This window comes from Castor canadensis, chromosome 2 (genome assembly GCF_047511655.1).
Source record: "Castor canadensis chromosome 2, mCasCan1.hap1v2, whole genome shotgun sequence".
In the NCBI taxonomy this organism is placed as follows: domain Eukaryota; kingdom Metazoa; phylum Chordata; class Mammalia; order Rodentia; family Castoridae; genus Castor; species Castor canadensis.
In genome coordinates this window covers 88,648,522-88,669,021 of record NC_133387.1, presented here as the reverse complement: position 1 = coordinate 88,669,021, position 20,500 = coordinate 88,648,522, and the positions used below count along the sequence as shown (strand labels likewise).

General features: G+C 40.7%; 1 protein-coding gene across 3 annotated transcripts in view; it reads left to right on the top strand.

The window, feature by feature from the left end:
* The first annotated feature begins 7,833 nt into the window (after positions 1-7,833).
* Scrn1 (secernin 1) overlaps positions 7,834-20,500 on the top strand; it is a 53,169-nt gene continuing 40,502 nt past the window's right edge. The window contains exon 1 of one of the 3 annotated variants that reach the window (XM_074065219.1): positions 7,834-7,971. The gene's annotated coding sequence lies outside the window, so the exon portion shown is untranslated. Of the gene's footprint in view, positions 7,972-8,368; positions 8,390-8,896; positions 9,049-20,500 lie in introns of those variants that run through there. The other 2 variants (XM_074065221.1, XM_074065220.1) reach the window with 2 other exon arrangements.

Here is a 20,500-nt window from a genome sequence, read left to right as displayed (position 1 = left end):
AATTTTTTAAAATGGTCTGTGTTTTGGTTACCTTCAGTTACAGCAATCTTTGAAACGTGCTTAATTTCCCAATATGCTAGATCAGTGTACTTAGTTATGCATAACTCTTGCATCACCCTGACAGTGGCAGCCAGTAAATAGATGCCTACGTAGTCTGTTCTCAGTATCCTCAGGTTATACATCTGTGGATTCAACCAACTGACGGTGGAAAATATTTTTTTAATGTAGGTATACTGAGCATGTGCACATTTTTTCTTCCATTATTCCCTAACAATACAGTATAACAACTATTTTTTGTTGTTTGTGTTTTGAGGTCTTGCTATGTAGCTCAGGCTGGCCTCAAAATCACAATTCTCCTGCCTCAGCCTCCAGAATGCTGGGATTACAGGCTTGTACCACCATGCCTGTCCAGCTATTTAAATAGCATTGATATTGTATTCAGTATTACAAATAATTTAGATATCATCTAAAGTATACAGGAGGGTGGGTGTAGGTTATAGACAAACACTCTGTCGTTTTATATAAGAAACTTGAGCATCTGAAAATTTGTGTATGTGTGAGGAGTTCTGGAACCAATTCCCTCTAAATACCAAGGCATGGCTGTATTACATCTATATTTTATTAATTTCTTTGTTTGCCTCTGAATTCTTGAGAGGAGGAGCTATGATATGCTTTTTGAAATCCTTGTAGCAATAGTGTAATTCCTGGCACAGGTGTTGGATAAATGTTTCTTGCTAAAATAGTATGTTGAAAAAGTTCTATAGACTATGAATTTTTAATTCTATTTTTTTCTTGGCAAAAATTTATGTATTTATTTAGCATATGATAGTTGTATAGGAAGATACATTGTGATCTTTACATATGTGCTTGTAATATAGCTTAGTTAGAGTTACCCCCTCCACCATTCTCCCTTTCCCCCCCGCAGCTCCCTTCTTAGAACAATTTCAACAGGTTTCTTTCTTCTATTTTCATATATATGAATACAAAATACACCTACCACTTCACCTTAATTTACCTATTCCTTAAGTTCCACTACACTCCCACTGTACCTATCCCTGGAAAACATCTATTTTACCTTTCTGCCCTCTATTTCGTTTAGGTTTATATTGGTAGTCCAAGGAGGTTAGCCTTGGTATTTCAGGCCTGTATATATCATACTTTAATCAGATTACCCCTCTATTACTTACTCTTTCTCTATCACCATGCTCCTCTAATAAACTGTAATATTGTACAGCTACAGTACAGAATTATTATATTCTATTCATATAGAGAGTGATGGGTTTCAATATTTTTCATTCTCTAACATTTTCTTCCCCCATTTTTAATTCTTAAAGTTGAGCCTATATCAAGATATTTGGCTCATAGAGTTTCATGTCCTCCATAAGGAAAAGCTGCCTTTACTGTCCCATTGTAAGCAACTAGAAAAGATGTTGGACAACAGGTAAAGCAGGATTGCTACTCTCAAGAGACTAACCAAATAAGACCAACAATCACCCCAGTTTTCTACTTGGAGCCAGAAGAGAGATAAACTGGGCAGGGGGGTGCACCTGTGGTCCCAGCTGCATAGGAGGCTGAGGCAGGAGAATTGCTTGAGCCTAGAAGTTAGAGACCAGCCTTGGCAACATAGAGACAACCTCGTCTCAAAAAGATGGGGGAAGAAAACAGAAGAGACTTGAAGAACCAGATGAGACTTCAGGGATGTCAGGGCAGTTAGAATTTATAGAGCAGAGCACTGATAGGAGAAAAAGAAAGAACTTCAGAAATTTGCATAAGGGTCCCCTGGGCACCAACCTGTGCATGCATGTGGTGAAACACCACAGGCTGGGCAAAGAACAATTTCTGAAGAAAGAACAACTATTGTGGAACTAAAAATCAAACAAATTTCTACTAGCTAGAGTCACACTATTGTTTACACTGAACTTTCATTAGTGCCCCCGTGAGGGTCACGCCTTAGCAATAGGGCTAAAGAAGCCATAGAGTTAAGGTGACTCTATAGCTGTCCTAAATAGTTTATAAACAAGCCTCAAATGAATCAAGCTGGTTCCTAAGTAATTGACTGCTAGGACAAAGTCCAACACTCTTTAAAGGGATATAAAAAAATCTATCTCAACACAAAACTTACTAAATCTGGCATCCAAATTACAAGACAAGCAAGGAGATAAATCAATCATCAAAACAGATGAAAAATTGATAGGAGTTATGGAATTAGCATATAAGGACTTCAAACAGTTGCAAGATATTATTAATTTGAGCAGGGATTTAAAGGAAAATGCTGAGAGGAATGGGTAATATAAAAAGAAACAGAGACTCAAGAGATGAAAAATATAATACTACCATAAAAGTTCCACTGATCTTATTAACAGAAGATTAGAGACTAGAGAAGGAAAGAAATTATTTAAATTGTAGCACAGAGAGAAAAGAGATAGAATGAAAGGAAGAACAGTACCTTAGTGACCCATGGGAAAATACCAAATGGAGTAACTGGAATTTTGAAGTTGCAATGGATAAAATATTTAAAGAAATAATGGCCAAAAACTTGATGAAAAAATTGATTCAAGAGGCTCACAGAGCCTTAAGTAATGTAAAAAAGGAAAAACATGCCAAGATGCATCATAAACATATCCCCAAAACTTGAGACAGAGAAATCTTAAAAGCAGCCACCGGTAAAAACACATGTAGAGAAGCAAGATAATTAAACAAAAAGTTTCCTCAGAAATTATGCAAGCCTTATGAAAATGGAATGTAGCCTTCAAAGTACTGAAAGAATTCAAATTCAAGCAAAAATCACACACTCAGCAAAAAATATCTTTCAAAAGTGAGAATTAAGTGATAATATTTGTAGACAAACACATGAAATCTGCACTGAGGGCAATTGCAGTAATACTGGGAGAAGGAAATAAGAGTGTATAGTTGAAAGGTTTTTGCTTAGGAAAAGGGAACCAGGAACTAGAGAAAAGGTTAGATCAAAAAGAATTAACCTAGAAGGTAACACACACGCACAGGAAATCAATGTGAGTCAATGCCCTGTATAGCTACCCTTATCTCAACTAGCAAAAACCCTTGTTCCTTCCTATTATTGCTTATACTCTCTCTTCAACAAAATTAGAAATAAGGGCAAAATAGTTTCTGCTGGGTATTGAGGGGGTTGGGGGAGAGGGAGGGGGCTGAGTGGGTGGTAAGGGGGGGGCAGGGGGGAGAAATGACCCAAGTCTTGTATGCACATATGAATAATAAAAGAAAAAAAAGAAAGGTTTTTGCTTGGAATTATATGATTTGAAAGTAGACAGTGATAAGTTCAAGATGCGTACAACCAGTCCAGTAAAAAAAGTGAAACAAAAGATATGACTAATGAACCAACGGTGGCTATAAAACAGAATACTAAAAAGATTACCCAATTCAAAAGAGGGAAAGTAAAGAGCAAAAAGGAAAAAGGAGCAAAGAACAGATGAGGTAAACAGAAGTAGCAAGATGTCATATTTAAAAATCAGTAATATTCATAATTACATTAAATGTCCATGATCTAAACCAGGTTTTCTAAGCCCTGGTACTATTCACATGTACAGCCAGATAATGGTTAGTTGTAGGGGGCTCTCCTTTGTATTCTGGGATCTTTTGTTTTTGTGTTTTTTCGTTTCTGGTTGCATGGAGTTTGAACTCAGGCCTCATGCTTGCTAAGCAGCCGCTCTTACTGCTTGAGCCGCTCTGCCAGCCCCATATTGTGGGGTCTGTAACAGCATCCTTGATCTCTACACATTAGATGCCACTAGAGAACTCTCCCACTCTGCCATTGTGACAACCAAAAATATCTCCAGACAATGCCAAATATCTCGTAGGGGCAAAATGAAAGCATGTTGGTTAAAAAGCAAAGAATATCAGGTTGAATGAAAAGCAAGATGTAATTATATTCTGTCTACAAAACCCACCATAATATAAATGCAGAAATAGGTTAAAAGTAAAAGGATGGAAGGCTGGGGGTGTAGCTCAGTGGAGGCCCTGGGTTTGATTTCCAGCACAGTAAAAAGAGAAAAAAAGTAAAGCAAAAGAATGGGGAAAATGTACCATTCAACTACTTGTATCCAAATATGATTTGGACTTGTATTCATATAATATATGATCTAGCAAAAATATAAATTAAAAATGTGAGTTTTAAAAAGATGGACAGATTTGAACACTTCCAAAAGAAGATATGAGTAGCTAATAAGTATAGGAAAAGATGCTATCTTTAATAATCACAGAAACACAAAATGTCACCACACATTTACTAGAATGGGCAACAATTTAAAAGCTGACAATAGCAAGTATTGGTGAGGATGTAGAGCAGCTGGAACTCTGATATGTTACCTCTAGAATGTGAAATGGAAAAAAAAACCCACTTTAGGACACAATGTGGCAGTTTTTTACAAAAGGTAACTAACTCACTCTGCTTCTAGATACTTACCAAAGGGAAATGGGCGCCTACATTCACACAAAACCTTGTTGCTCTTCCTCTTAGATGAATTTGGCAGACAGATTGCATTATCAACTCCTTCTGCCTCTTCTGTAGTTACTCATGAGGAGGTTATGGCCTTCCCAGGGCAACAATGTAGGGGTATGAACACCTGGTCATTTTGGCTCTATGTAGGACAGTCTGATGGGCAATACTTACTCTTGAGCTGCCCACCAGGTTGACTGACAACTTTTTGGGGCTGCATTGCAGTTCAACTTCTTCCTCTCTTGTTTCTGTTCCCTTTCTTTCACAACCTCACCAAGTGCTTCAAGAAACCCCAGCCTATGACAGAGACCCCACCCAAACAGGCCCTCCATATGTACAACCACTTTCCATTGGTGGCAAGCATTTTCTTCCATTCTTCTGGTCCAAGCCAAATGATGCTCAGGTTCAAAATAAACCAAAAATCTAGGAGAATTCTTAATAATAATCCAAAAAGGGGATGGGGGGGATCATATAAAGAAACACAATTCTAATGCTTTTAGACCTGTCAAGATAGAATATTTTACAGTTTCCTTAGAAATTTTATTTTCATGCTACTGCTTATACATAAAATCAGAAATGTCTCCATAATGGTTTTTCCCTAAAGGAAGATTCCTATATGATGGTTTTAAAGGCTGAAATCACCACTTAACCCTTGGTTCTCCCTCCCACCCCCTTTTTTCCTGAAAAAAGAACTTTGTCTACTTTTATAGAAAAAAAACCGAAATAAAGTGTACTTTTATTTATTAGTTCTTATGTCTCTGAGCATGATTCGATGGGATACAAATGACTGGGCAAAAATTGCAGGTTATTTCAGACAATTTTTCCGTGCAAAGTAGCTCACAGAAAGCTTGTCATTTACCTGCAGATTGTCACATGATTGATAGAGGCCATGATTAAAGCCTTAATCGGTATTTCTTGATGTTCTCCATCAAGGCTGTTATGTTCCCTTAAGTACTTATGTGACTTGAATGACAGCAGGACCTGTATCTCCTATTCAAAAGTGTATTGCTGCTGCTGCTTCATAAACGTTAATACTATTGTGTAATAAGCTTCTTTCATGCCAGCCTGAGAAAGCAGACACCCCTCTGCCTTCACATGTTCCTGGACTCCAAGCCCTGTGGCTGTCGGGGGGGGGGTCACACCAACAGAATTCAGAGATTTCAGGTTGGCAGGTTCCTTTGTGTATTGAGGACATGACTGCCACCAAGGGACAGCATGATGTGCAAGTGTCCTTTACGTGAGAAGTCACACATAAGAGCTATGGACTGCATCGAATTGCATTTGCTTTTCTAGTGGTGCTGAATCACTGAGTGCCCTTAAACTAGGCATTTAAAATAGTGCTCTCAGGCTTCAGTGCACAAGAGAAACACCTAGAGAATTAACAAAATATAGATTCCTTGGCTCACTTCTCTAGACTCTGAATTCAGTAGATCTGGACCAGACCCCAGGAACAAGCCCTTTCTGATATTGATTATTTAACTCATTCAGATATAGTTCCTTAGTTAGAGTAAATGGAACAGCATTCAAATGACATGGAAAAAAGTCTTCTTCCTTCCTTAGCACCCAGTCACCCAGCTCTCCTCTCTGGTGGCATTTACCATTACAGTTTCTTATGTATTCTTCCAAGATAGTCTATGTGGGGGTGGGAGGGAAGAATAAGGAAGAGTAATGGAAGGGGTGGAAGGGACCAGGTAAAGTATAGTCATAGCAAGGATGCACTGAGAAACCCCTTTGAACATTGACTTAGAAATTAATAATAAAAGACAGGACTGTAAAATTGGTACAGTGCATGGGGAGGTATTTGTGTGAGTGGGGGTGAATGAAGGAGATTAAGATGAGGGAGTATGATTGATGAACTTCATATATCTATATGAAATAGAACAATGAAACCTGCTGCAATTGCTTGAAGTGGGGTAGAGAGGGGATACAGGAGGAGAGACGGGAGTGATCTAACCAATGTACAATATTTTGCCAAAATGAATCCCCCATGCAATTAATTTATCCTAATTTTTAAAAATTAAAAGATATTCTATGCATTTAGAAATGTAAGTTCAGGCATATATTTTTTTCTTTCCAGAAGTGATCACACACACACACACACACACACACACACAGTTCTGCACCACACCTAAGGGGTTTTTTTTTTTCAATCTTGCATTTAGTATGGGCTGAAAATCTTTTTTGTATCATTACAGAAAGACTGTAGTCTTTATGCAGTCCTCCTTTTATTTATTTATTTTGGTGGGACTGGGGTTTGAACTCAGGTCTCCACTCTTGCAAAGCAAGTACTCTACCACGTGAGCTACTCCTCCAGTCTACAATTCTCCTTTTAAAAATAAGCTGGATAGCATTCCGTGGTATTGATGAGCTGCCACTTATTTTATCAGTCCTCTTTTGATGGACGTTTGCTGCCAGTCTTTGGTAGCACAAGTAATGTAGTGATGGATGACCTTGTTCTCATTTCACACATGTGTCGGTTACCTGGAGAATAAATTCCAGAAGTGGGATCACTTAAGTCAAAGTCTATATATGTATGCATTTGTTATTTTGATAGATATTGCCAAATTCCCCTCTGGTGTTATAAAACTTTGATTTTTTGCTAATCTGACAGGTGGAAAATGCTACCTTGTATTTGAGCTTGAGAATCTTGTCGCTCAAGTGGGTGACACTGTATTTATTTCCCTTTTAACTATCCTTTGACATGGTTTTATTAATCTATAAAAGGTGGAGTATGTTTGGGCAACAGATGTGACCTTGACGCTGACATCAACACACCTGCGCGTTCGCGCACGCGTATGCGCGCACACACATGTTCCTGTGCAAATTTATTAACTCTGGCATGAAATCTTGGCTTTGGTACCGTGTAACCTTAGATGGGTTACTTAAAACTCTTTGGGCCACAATGACCGAGTCTGTCTTATCACCATGATTCATTAAAATCAGGGAATGAACTTGGACATCGGAGTCAACCACGTACCAAACACGGTTCTCTGCTGGGAAATGACGCTTAGGCGCCGAGGCCCGGACGTGACAACCAAACGCCCAAGGCACAGAGAAGTGCCAGGAGAAAGCCGGGATTGTCTCGTAAAGCCGAGTTCTCCCTTCTGAGAGCGCTGCTACCAAGAAATAAAAATCAAGGAGAGAGGGAGCCACTTTCTGACCGAGACCCGCCCCCGCCGTGCGCTCGTTCAGCGCCCCGGCACCCTCCCTTCCCAGGCGGCGCGCGGCGCTGTGGCCTCGGCAGCCAGAGGCGGCGGGTGCTCAGGGGCCCCGGGGCCGGGAGCGCGGGGAGGCGGAGGGTGGGCCCGCGATCACGTGATCCTGGCCAGCTGTTAGCGGGGGGCGGCGGGCCCAAGCGCCGAGAGTCTGGGAAGGGGAAGAACCCGGCGGCCGCCTCCGTCTGTGCAGCTGCAGTCCCCGATGTCGCCGCAGTAATCCGGCCGTGGCAGCACCCGCACTGTTGGCGGCCGCAGCATCAGCACCTCAGGGCCGACCCGCAGGTGAGCCGCGGCGGGCCGCGACCCCGAGCGCAGGGCGATTGAAGCGCCGCTTTCCCCTGCGGGTTTCACACCCGTCCGCCATCGCAGTCCCCTGTGCCTCGTCGCCTCCCGCTGTTCCTCCGCATCCGCGGGCAGTGCTACGTGGGGCCACATCCTCGGGAGTGTTGGCTCCGGCGGGCTGAAGGATCTGAGAGTCACAGGGGAGGTGGGCTGGGTCGAGGGGGGGGGTGACACGACAATCAAGGACTACGGGGGCGCAAGAAGGGGACGCCCCACCCCAGGGCGTGAGCACTGCAGCCTGGTTGGAACCTGCACTCCCCCCACCCCCATCCTTCCCCTACCTCCCTTTTAACTCTTACAACCCCTAGACTGCTTTTCCTGTGTCCTTTTTCTGGTGGTCAAGTTGCAGCCCCCTGGGGTGTGTACCTGTGCGCCCCTCACCCCTGCAGGCTGTTCGGGGAGTGGGTGGTGGGGTGGGGAGGGTGGGATCTGAGCCTCTCTCGCGCTCCGCGCGGGTGTCGGAGAGAGCCTGGCATCTTCTTGGAGGTAAGGCACCTGCAACGCTGGCCCGGGATCGCTGTGAACATGGCTGCCCGGCGAGGCCACTGCCCTTGAGCCAGCTCTGCAACCACCCCCTCCTAGCGCCCTCCGAGTCCATGACTGTGGAACTGTGTCCCGGGGTCTGCAGTCCCCTTAAGGGCTAATGCGCCAGCTGTTGCTTTCGTCTTAGCGGACTGTGCACGGGACTTAATACAACTTACCCCCGAGCCTTGCCGAGCGATCTAGGGCGGCGGGGGCGGAGAGGGCGGTGGTGGGGGTAGTGAGGCCGTGCGCCAAGGCGAGAGGGCACTTTCTGGTAGAAGGCACTCGTATTTCTGAGGTGTCTGTGCACCTCAGTTTACCACTGCCTCCTCGGTTTGCGGCTCTCCTCGGTTTGATTATTTGACAACATCACTCGTGAGATCTGCAACGCAGGAGGGACGCTTGAGTTTTAGAGAATTAGAATTTAGGAAGAAAAATGGCCATTATACCCATTCGCATCTAAGGAAACTTGTTATTATCACCCAAGCTGACCTGGTAAGGTTCTGTTAATTAATAAGGCTTTTTTTTGTGTGTAATTGCAGCTAGCAAGTGCTTCACTCGTGTGTGTGTGTGTGTGTGTGTGTGTGTGTGCGCGTGCGTGTGTGTGTGTGTGCGCGCGTGCGGGTGTGTACAGTGCTCCATGCCTGGCTAGAAGCTGCATCACTTACCGGTGAAACCTATGCTAATTCAAAATGGCAGAATAAAAAATCAGGCCAGGCAGAGCCGCACAGACCACAGCCAACAGCCCCCCTGACTTAAGCTCTGGGGAGAGTCAGCAGGAGCAGGTATCAGGTAGGGAGTGATTCTTAGAGCTAGATATTAGCAGAAGGCAGGGCCGGGTGGGGGGGTGGTGAGTGGGAAGTTTGAGGAGCTGTAATTGTTTCCTCTAACCAAAAGCTGGCACAAAACCTAACTGAGTCTGAGATTTTGATCTGATTTTTTTTCAGTCTCAACCATAGTCAGCTGTGTGGCTGCTGATGTCTGTTTGATGCACAACTTAGATGTTTTGTATCTACAAGTGACTCTTAAAAGAGATGGTTGTATAGGGTAAACATCATCCAAGAACAGTACAGATAACAAATACAAATAACAAGTTTTATTGGAAGAGTTGATTTAGCACCATGAGCAAGCACCCAGGCACTAGGGAATGGCAAATTTGAAAGTGACTCATTTTAGATGTTTTCTTTTTTTCTTTTTTTCTTTTCCCCAAGCAGCTTCTCTTTCCCTTTTCGGTGTTGTGTTGCCAGCCATCTTGTCTTTAGGAAGGAGTAGATGCATGAGCAAGCAGGTGCTTGGGGATGATGAAGTAGAGGAAGATGACCCTGCAAGTCAGACATGGCAGCGCTAGAGGCATCTTGAGCAAGCTTGTTGTCAGCCCCTGTTTCACAACAGGGAGGCTGAGTCCAGCCCAGTGAATAGACTACCAAGGTCATCTAGCTGACTGGCACTCACAGGAGGAGCTAAACTCAGAGATCCACTTGGCACCTGTCAAACCTTGGGAGAAAGGGGCATTATTAGGATGGACGATCCTAAGCGATGGGAAACTATACTGTAACATGAGTTTAAAAACCTGTATGCAGTTAAAGTCAAGAACTATGCTTTAGTCTCTTAATTCAAGCCCATTTAACTTCTTAAGCTGTGTCTACCTCACATTCACACTCTAGTGATGAGACTGCATCTCTGTGTAAGAACCAAAACTTTAATTGTAACCAAAATCATTGAGGCAAGAACTGCATTCTTTGATTCAAAAATTAGTTGCAGGTGTTTGTGGAGAACCATTAGGCCAATTTCTTTGGAAAAGAAACTGAAGTGAGCTGGGTATCTAATTTAATTTTTTTAATGTATCTCATTTTAAAAGTAAATGATAAGCCCATTTTAAAATAACTTTGAAATTGCACTGAAGTCAGAGTTTTTCTATAATCTGGATCTTCTGAGTCATGAATCAGTGAGCCCAGATCTACTAAAGCAGAACTAGAAATTGTGCATGGTTTGGCATTTGGGCAGAGGTGGTGAGGATATGAATGTTCTGGCATTCTCTTTTCATATCCAAGGAAGGAGGGAGGTGGCAGGAGGCAGGGAACAGAGAGAATGGCTGAAGATAGTGGGATAGATGGGAGCCAAGTGTGGAGAGATAGGTACAAGTGAAGACAGATGCTGCTGTGACGTATTCCATTGTTAAAATTGCTTGCATATGAACATGAATGTGAAACTATCCAAAGATGCTTAAAATGACACATTTTAAAAATACATAGCTATCCTTATCTCAACCAGCAAAAACCCTTGTTCCTTCCTATTATTGCTTGTACTCTCTCTACAACAAAATTAGAGATAAGGGCAAAATAGTTTCTGCTGGGTATTGGGGGGGGAGAGGGAGGGGGTGGAGTGGGTGGTAAGGGAGGGGGTGGGGGCAGGGGGGAGAAATGACCCAAGCCTTGTATGCACATATGAATAATAAAAGAAAAAAAAAACATAGGGCTGAGGGTTAGCTCAGTGGCAGACTGCTTGCCCAGCATGTTCCAGACCTTGGGTTCCATCCCCAGCATTGTAAAATTAATAAACAAATACATGAAATTTGTGTTTGTTGGAGAACAATAAAATATATAAAAGCAAATTTATTTTTTTAAAAAATCACTTTTATGGGGATAAGAGCCTAGATCTGTGCCATCTAATTCTGCAGCCATTAGCTACTTGTGCCTATTGAGCACTGGTGGCTAGTCCCAATTGAGATGTGTTGTGATGTGTATTTTGAAAATACATAACAGGTTTCAAAAATGTAATATGAAAAAAGAAATTTAAATATGGTAGTAATTTTTGTATTGGTATTATGTTGAAATAATATGTTGTATATACTGGGTTAAATAAAGTAAGTTTCACCAGCTTTTACCTTTTAAAATGTAACTACTGGAAAATGTAAAATTGCACATGTGGCTTGTATCTATCTCACATTGTATTTCTGTTGGGCCGTGTTGATCCAGATCATTAACAGGAAGTGGAGATTGGCAGAGGCTCCTGCTGCTGTGTGTAGAACTGGGAATGTAAGGAGAAGTATGAACAAAAAACCAGAAGGGGATAGGATGTATGGAGATGCAAGGACTACAGGAGTGAGTGATCAGAGACACTTTGTAGATGCGGGGGTGGGGGGGAGTTATGTAATGGATTGGAAAACTGGGTTATGAGATTTGTGTGTGTGTGTGTGTGTGTGTGTGGTGCTGGGGACTGAAGCACTGAATGTTGGCAATTGCTTTACCACTGAGCTACATCCCAGCCCTACGTGACTTTGAAGCAGAATAAAAAGACTGTATGGTGATCCAGGACTAAGCATCAATGGAGTTAGGGTTGGCAGGTGCTATAATGGTGGGATTTGAGCTAGGATGGTGAAAGGGAGTGTTGACATACCTGTGCTATATGTTGCATAGTAACTTCCCTGTTCTTCCATCAGGGTTCACACATCCAAATGAGGTGAACAAATCCAAATACAGAGAGAACCCTGGGCTGCAAGATAGGGGCCCTGGGTCCCAGCTCTGGTTGCCTCTAATTAGGAATATGACCTTGAGCAAGTCACTTACTTGTTACATTGTCTCTCCTTTTTTAATGGGAGGAACAAGCGCTTCCTACCAGTGTCACTAATAGTCCATGGGTTGAGGTATGACATATTAAAAACCACATGGGATAATCTGAATTTGCATTAATTTATCAAAACGCTACATCCTGAGGAAACTTTTGCTTTGATACTTGTACACAGAAAACAACAGCAATAAAAAGACCAGCATCCTCTGGTTCTATCAATACAGTTGCCTGTGCTGATGTAATAGACACTGACTATTTCACTTTTGTATTAGTTGGCCTGAGCGTCTGAATGAGTGGCCACATCCAGGTATACAGCTGCACGTGTCTTCATACGTGAGGGACACAGACTATACATACAAGGCATGGATCTTTTAATTTGTAAGACCACTAAAGTCACCTGTGTCTCTTTCTTGCAATTTCTCTACAGCTGGACAAACATTGCATATTAGTGAAAGATTCTGTTCGGTGCCTTCCTACTTCCTTTCCTTCCTTATTCCCCACATTGTGCAACCTGGAGGTTGGTGATCACCATAAATAAGTTTGTACACCTAAATCTGCAGGCCTACATTTTCCTTTATTCCAGTGGACTGGATATTAGGGAAATTAAAGAAAGTATAAATAAAGGAATAAATTAATTTACATTGTGCTGTGAATTGATAGTTCTGAAGGGTAATTTTGTCTTTGAGGTATGCCTAAGTAATACAAATCATGTTTATTTGTGAGATTTGGCCAAATTACCTAGAGTTACTTTCCCCACATCCTTGTCAAAATTGAATATTATCAAAATTTTAAATCTTTATTAATCTTTTATGTTAAAATGGTGCCTTATTTTAATTTGTAGTTCTTTAATTATGAATGACATTGGATATTTTTAGTAAGTATTTTGGCTATCTGTATTTTTGTTTGAACTGGTGTTTCTGTAGTTTGCATATTTTTTCCTTTGGAGTAGTCTTTGTTAGTGATTTATAAGAACTATTTATATGTTAAAGAAATTCTCTAGCAGTCTCTCTCTTTCTTAGCAGTACTGGGGTTTGGGCTCAGGGCTCCACACTTGCTTGAGGGGTTTGAACTCAGGGCTTCACATTTGCTAGACAGGCACTCTACCACTTGAGCCCCAAATTGTCTCTTTTTTGATGGATGTTACAAATGTATTTTTCAGTCTTTCTTTTTAAAAGTTTTAAGTTTTTTTGTAATTAAGCCTGTAGTATTTTCCTTTGTGAGTTGTTGGTTTGATTTTTTTGCTTGCTTAGATGGGCTTTTCCTTCTCTAATGTTATTTTGATTTTTTTGCATTCTAATTACTTAATTGAATAGTAGTGAGTGGAGATCTGAACAACTTTCTTTCCTTCTTTCCCGTTCACAGAGGCAATTATCCCAGCCCCATCTATTGTCCATTACATCTCTCAGTTCAGTTTCAAATTTGACCCTCATCATCTATTAATTTCCTACATTCCTCAAGCATTTTACCACTGAGCTTCACTCCTAGCCCTCAAGATCACTTTTGATGTATTTTGTACAAAAGCCCTGTTTGTGAACTGATTACTACCATGTTGATTCCACTGATTAACTTAGGAAGGACTAACACCTCCATATAACATCAGTTCTTACAACAAAGAATGGGAACTCCTGCCCTTCAGATGTTCTCTGTCGCTGTAAAACCTTAACCGTTTTCATCATTGGGGATTTTTGTGTCTCTGAGGTAATCAGCCTCAGCTCTCTGTGCCCTATCTTGGGCAAAGTGGTAGGTGTGTACTTTCCACCATCCTGGGCATTTCTTTTACCCTCACTCCCATACTACTCCCTCCCCTAACCTGAGCCTTCTTTTTTCCCCCACTTTTTTATTATCATATTATTGTATTGGGGGTACATTGTGCCATTTATAAAAGTTCTTACAATATATCATAGTTTAATACACCCCCACCATCATTCTCCTTTATTCCCTCTATCCCCATTCCTGGAATAGTTTCAACAGGTCTCATTTTTCCATTTTTATACATCAGTGCATGAAATGTTCTTCTCAGAAGCTCTTAGACCTGATCATGACATTCTTGTCCATGAAAGGGAAAGTTAACACTGTGCTCTCCCATCCATTTTGCAACAAGTGAGGTTCCTCAGGAGGTCCAAGAAGGCAAGAAGTGACATGTTGTGTTAGTCACATCTACCTGTCCTCCCTTCCTCAAAAGCTCCCCACATCACCCTGGGACTGAAGTGAACCTGAATGGAATGTCAGGTCTTAGACAGGAAAGGACAGGGGAGAGGAGTGGCCTCCCAGCCCTAGCCTCACCTGAAGCTGGAAGAAGGGACTTGAGGTGGTTTATGGTCTCTTACTTTGTTCTCATCGATTGTACATTTAACTTAGCTCTTTCAGTGCTGCTCTATTCTAGGGTGAGCAAGGCATCTTGACAGCTCTCCGACCATTTCTGATCATCATTGAGGTTGGGTTATTACCTTCCTCTCTTGTTTTTGTACATGAGCACTGCTTCTTCCCAATGATAAAGACCTTGAGAACATCCTCTTAGATCCGTTTTCTCTTGAGTTGAACATAGTGCTTACAGGTAGTTAGATGCTGACAGCACATCTAAGTTAAAGATCCTAATTAAAATTATGTAGTGACCAGAAGCTCTTCTAAGTGTCTTTTCCTCCTCTCTTAAAGTGAAGCCTTACTGTATTTTAAAATTACACTCAGTAGGTCCAGTGACCTGTAAGAATGACTTACAGTGTTCTTCTTTGTTACTGAAAAGCCAGTAAAGTAATATGACCTTGCTATAAGAAAATTTAAAACTACATAAGTTAAAGTGAAATTTAAAGTTTCTGTTTTATATCCTCATCCTACTCCCACTTCAACTCTGAGTTAGATGTTAATCCTTTCAGATACTTGTCTGTCTGTCTGTCTGTGTGTCTACCTACCTACTTATCTGCCTATATATCACATATACTTAGTTTTACATAAATGTGCATGTATACCTATATATGTATACGCATTCATGTATAATATGCAGGCTCCTTTTAGGTAACAAAATAGGATATTTTTTCTAATGGTAAATCACAGCAAATAGTTCCAGCATTAATGGATATTTACAAGACAGTTTTTAATTTCATTTTGCTAGACATAAAGTAACTCTGGTTTTATACCAGTGAGATTTATATTTTATACTTGATTTCTTTTGTAGGAAATGGATTGACAGGGAGTTAAATGGTCAACTACCATTTTAAGGATTGAGAAGATTATTTTTAAGTCCCAGTTTACAGAGTTAACAGGTACATATCAAATCACATTAATGGAAAAAGATCAGAGTGGACAGAGAGCTGTGTTGATGGGAGGTGAAGACAGATGGTGGGAACAGGAAGGTTGTAATTCACAGCAACCTGCCAAATTGGTGTACACAATGGCAGCAATGTCAGAAATGAGAACAGAAGGAAATGAAAGGACCCTAGATGTGGCCTGCTCAGTAGTCCCAAATATTTCCCACAGAGAACACTTTTGGCAGCTAACCACAAACCTGCCTGTTTTAAACAAGTCTTCTTTCTTTACCTCCAGGACTCTGCTCTTTAAGAACAAGTCAAGGATGCAATTTTTTTTCTTTCTTTTTTTTGTGATACTAGGGTTTGAACTCAAAGCCTTGCATTTGCCAGGCAGATGCTCTACCACTTGAGCCAAAATCTCCAACCCAAAAAATTTTTCTTGAATGTAACTTTATTTTAGATGCTCTGATTATATTATCTCATTTAATCTCCATAACTGATCATGGTTGACATCACTTTACAGATGAAAACTTAATGAACGAAGGAACAGAACCCAGAGTGGGGGTCTACCTGACTTTTCCAAACAGCCTTAATGTAGCTTCATGTGCTAATTATCTTAACTGTAACACAACTAACCTGTATCATTAATGTTATGAAATTGTTTTTTTCTTCCTCCCTTCCTTCTGTTTTCCCTCCTATCATATGAAAGATGGAAAATTGTCTTTCAACCTGTAGTGTATAGGAGAATATTTTTCTTATGATGAACTTGATCTGACCATATTTTTCTAATTTGCTAGCTTGAGTGAAAAAAATGAATCCGACCTCTGTTGCTTGTCCATTTTTAAAAATTGCTGTATTCAGGAGGATTGAAGGCCATTCACTTTGTCTCTCTTCTTGCCTTCACTTTGGAATTTCTGTTTTGTTTTGATTTTTGTGGGACTGTGGTTTGAACTCAGGGCCTCACGCTTGCTAGCCAGGCACTCTACCACTTGAGCCACTCCACCAGCCTTGGAATTTCTTCAAGAAATCTTGCATTGTAGACATTCATGCATTTTGCATTTTTAAAAAGCGCAACTATATTTTAAGTGCACCACAGAGGAGGGCAGAGGTCACTGCGCATGGTGGAGTTTTTGTTTGGGATTCAGGTGTACATCGACATTGGATGTACACATAATAACGAGAAATATGTATCTGCAATATTATTTATTTTTCTAGTTTGTAAAGATCCAAAGTTGTCATTGGGCACATATAAATTCATTGAAAATATTACTAACTTCATGTTATATATTCATTACATATTCTCCCAGCAAACTGCAATGGCTATATGGGAATGTCCTGGAAAAAAATTTTTTGAGGTGGTCACCCTATGCAGCCTGGGCTGATCTCAAACTCACAATCCTCCTGCCTGAGCCTCCAAAAAGCTGAGATAACTGAGATTACAGGTCAATGCCATTATACCTGGCTGCCTTGAAGTTTTTTTGACATTAAAAAATTGGGAAACATCATACTGTTTTGTTTGTGAACTCAGGGCTTCACACTTCCTAGGCAGGTACTTTACCACTTGAGCCATGCCTCTAACTCTAAGAATACTTTCTTGGACTTGAAGAATACTAAGTTTAGATTTCAAAGCACAATATTTGATTGTATTATAGAAACTCTGTATTTCCTTAGTTACTGTTCTGTCACATGAATCGAGACATTAGACATTTTGCCTTAATTCATATTTCTCATTTTAATCATATCTTGCAAGTGAGACAGAATCATTAAAGGCTCTTTATTTCCATGTGAAAAATTTGAAAATGCTTGCATATATAGAAAGAAAATGCTTGTCTATAATTCTGTGACCCACAGATCTTATTATTATATTAACATTTTTGTTGCATTTCCTTGTGATTTTTTCATCATCTTTATAGATGATATGCACAATATAAATGATTTCATTTGTACTTTTGTGACCTCTTTTCATTCCAGCTTTTTCCCATGAATTATATGTTTCATAGTTTTCTGTGATATGTATAGATAGTCAATTTCATATCATGAATATTTTTTATTCTTATGATGGTGTAAGTGGTTTTATTTGTGGGAGAATGGAGATGGAACAGTAATGGTCCACAAATTACCAGGAGTTATGATCAAGTTAAATAGTCATTAATTTCCTGGAACTTTGGTTTTTCAATTTTTAAGTAGATGCTCTTTTCTTTCCTATTTTTTTTCTTTTGTTCTTTTTGAGACAGGGTCTGGCCATACATGGCTCATGCTTACCTAGAATTTGTGATCCTCCTGTTTTATCCTCTTGGATACTGGGACTGCAGGTGTGCAGCTTACACCCAGCTTCATTTTCCTGTCTTTAATCACCTGAAGTACAGCATTTGGGGATGAAATAGCAAATGGGTTTGCCATAACTTCAGTCAATAAGAAGAAAGTACTCAAAGCATAGTCCTTTCAAACTCCTAGTGATTTAGAAATATGCAGCAACTGGACATGATATTAAACATATATTTTTTTTAGTTCAAATTCTCTAAGGCAGAAGAGCCATGATACCCACTGAAGGACTTATATTTAATGTATTTTAAATGAAGATGATGTTTTCAAAAAAGTTGACGTCTCTTTCAGTTCTTTAAAGCAGTGAAAAAATGTAAAACATTCAACCATCCAAGTCTTCCAGATTATCGTGCAGTCGACTTTTCCAATTCTAAAGTCAAAAAGATGGAGTATATGCAGCCTTCTACAACTCTGTTGTATAAAGGAGGGAGAACACTTCTCCCCTTTCATGTTAACCGGGGATGACGGACTTCACTTACCTTAAGCGCAAAGGCAGAGAATATTGTCAGATCTTGAAGTCATCAGCACAACAGACCCAATGTCTGGATGTCTTAGGGAAACCTCCAGATAAAGTGTTAGCTGCTAATTCAGGTTTCTAAAAAAACACTATTTAGGGCAAAGCAGACAAACCTGCAGTCCCACACCATACTCTGGGAAGTATGTCAGCTGAAGGTTGGCACGAAGACCCAGGGATTATCTGTCAGAGGTAGTGATTGCCCTTGAAAATTGAGAAGGGGGAAGTTAAGCAGCTCTTAAGAGACATGAGATGACAATGAAATCAATCTTCAAAAGCTGAACAAGCACTCAGATACTTTTAAGGAAGAAGCCGTATTTTGGAAGCCTGAACAGATACATGTTGACAAATGACCCCTTGTCTGGTTTTCATAACCTTTATCCCAGATAGTATTTCAAAACATTTTCTAAGCACTTGCAAGTATCAGCTAGATCTCACTGTGACCCTGGGGAGAATGTATGATCTTTCATTATACCTGTGTATAAAGACTTGAGAAGTGACAAGGCTGAGGCTTGAATCCAAGTAGGCTACAAGTAAGCCTGCTGACTTATTGCTATAGTTTGCATCTAAATGCAAAGGCCCATGTGGTAAAGGTTTGGAGCCCAGACCATGGTGCTAGTGGGAGATCTTAGATCACTGGGGTCATGCCCCCGGGGGGGATAGTGAGATCTATCCCAACTGCCTCTTTCTGTTTTTTTCTGGCCATGGAGTGAGCAGTTTTGCCCATCATGATGTGCTGCCTTGCACAAGCCCCAAAGCAACAGAGCCAATATACAGACCATGGTCCGGAAACTACAAAATTGTGAGCCAAAATAAACTTTATAAATTGGTTATTTCAGTATACTGACAGAGAGCTGACTAACATGCTTACTGCACATCCTACTTCACCTTTCTTGGTAGTTCTTCAATCAAAACATTGACTACTAGATAGCTGGGCACCGGTGGCTCATGCCTGTAATCCTAGTTACTTGGGAGGCTGAGATTAGGAGGATCAAGATTTAAGGCCAGTTCAGGCAAATAGTTCTTGTGACCCCCATCTCCAAAATATCCAGAGCAAAAGGGATTGGAGATAGCTCAAGTGGGAGAGCATTTGCTTTGCAAGTGTGAAGCCCTGAATTCAAACCCTACCTAGTCCCATTAAAAAAAAAAACAAAACAAGGAAGAAAAGACACTGACTATAGGAGTTAGAATTTCCTGGCTGTGGAGTCCTAATGTTTTATGCTCTGCTCTGCTAGCCTGCGCTTTCAACAAAACAGAAGAATCTGTCTTTCTCTTAGGCAGAGGTTGAGAAGTCTGAGCTAATTTATATATATATATATATGACTCTCATTAGTTGCCACTTACACCCCAATTTTTAGATAATTTCTTTCCAAACATGTCATTACTCTTTACTATTTCAAATAACAGATATACAATAGAAAAATCAATTTATAAATGAGTATCATTTGTCTCATTTTTCAGTTCAGCATAAGTGTCAATAATTTAAAAAATGAATTTATTAAATAAAATATGAAAGTAATGTCTTCTTCACTTTTCTGGAAAGTGGTAATTCACAGACACTGAATTTAATCATCCTCAGTGAGGGTGGGAGGGGGGAGAATAGGGAAGGCCACTGGTGATTTTGGTTTGCTTTCTTTGTATAAGGAAAGGCAGTTTGTCACAGTTATTTGCAAGACAGTTAACAAGCCCATAGCTCATATACACAGTCATTTTCTTCCGCTGAGACAACTGAAGGCTTTCTTATTGCTGGCTAAGGTGACTGATGAGGGTCACTCTAGCTAGTGAGACAAAGGGGAAGGAAAACCGTGCCTGGGCTCAGGGCATTCATGCCTTCAATAGCTCCTCACTGAACTTGAGGACAAAGACCTTTTCTCCCACATGGCTTCCTCCCTTCTTGTCTAGACATTCTGTAAGCCGTCTCCTAGTTACAGGAGTACAGAGCTCCAGTGCTGGATGCCTGAGGGACAGCCTCCGGCTACCAGTCAGGGTTGAGTGCTGGTAGAGGTAGCTCCTTTGCAGCACTCCAGGAGAGCGCTAACGTCTAGTTCTGCAGAGGGAGCTATGATCCTGAGGGAAGTTCCATGGTGCTAGAGACTGCGTTTAAGGACAGTTTACTATAGTGATGGCACCAGATCTAAAGATGTATGGTCCACTGTAGAAGCTTCTAGCCTTATGTAACTCTTTAAATTTTTTGAAAATTGTATCATATCTGGGTGTGATGGTACATGCCTGTAATCCCAGCACTCAGGAGACTGAGGCAGGAGGATCATTTGTTTGAGGCCAGCCTATTTTTAAAAAAATT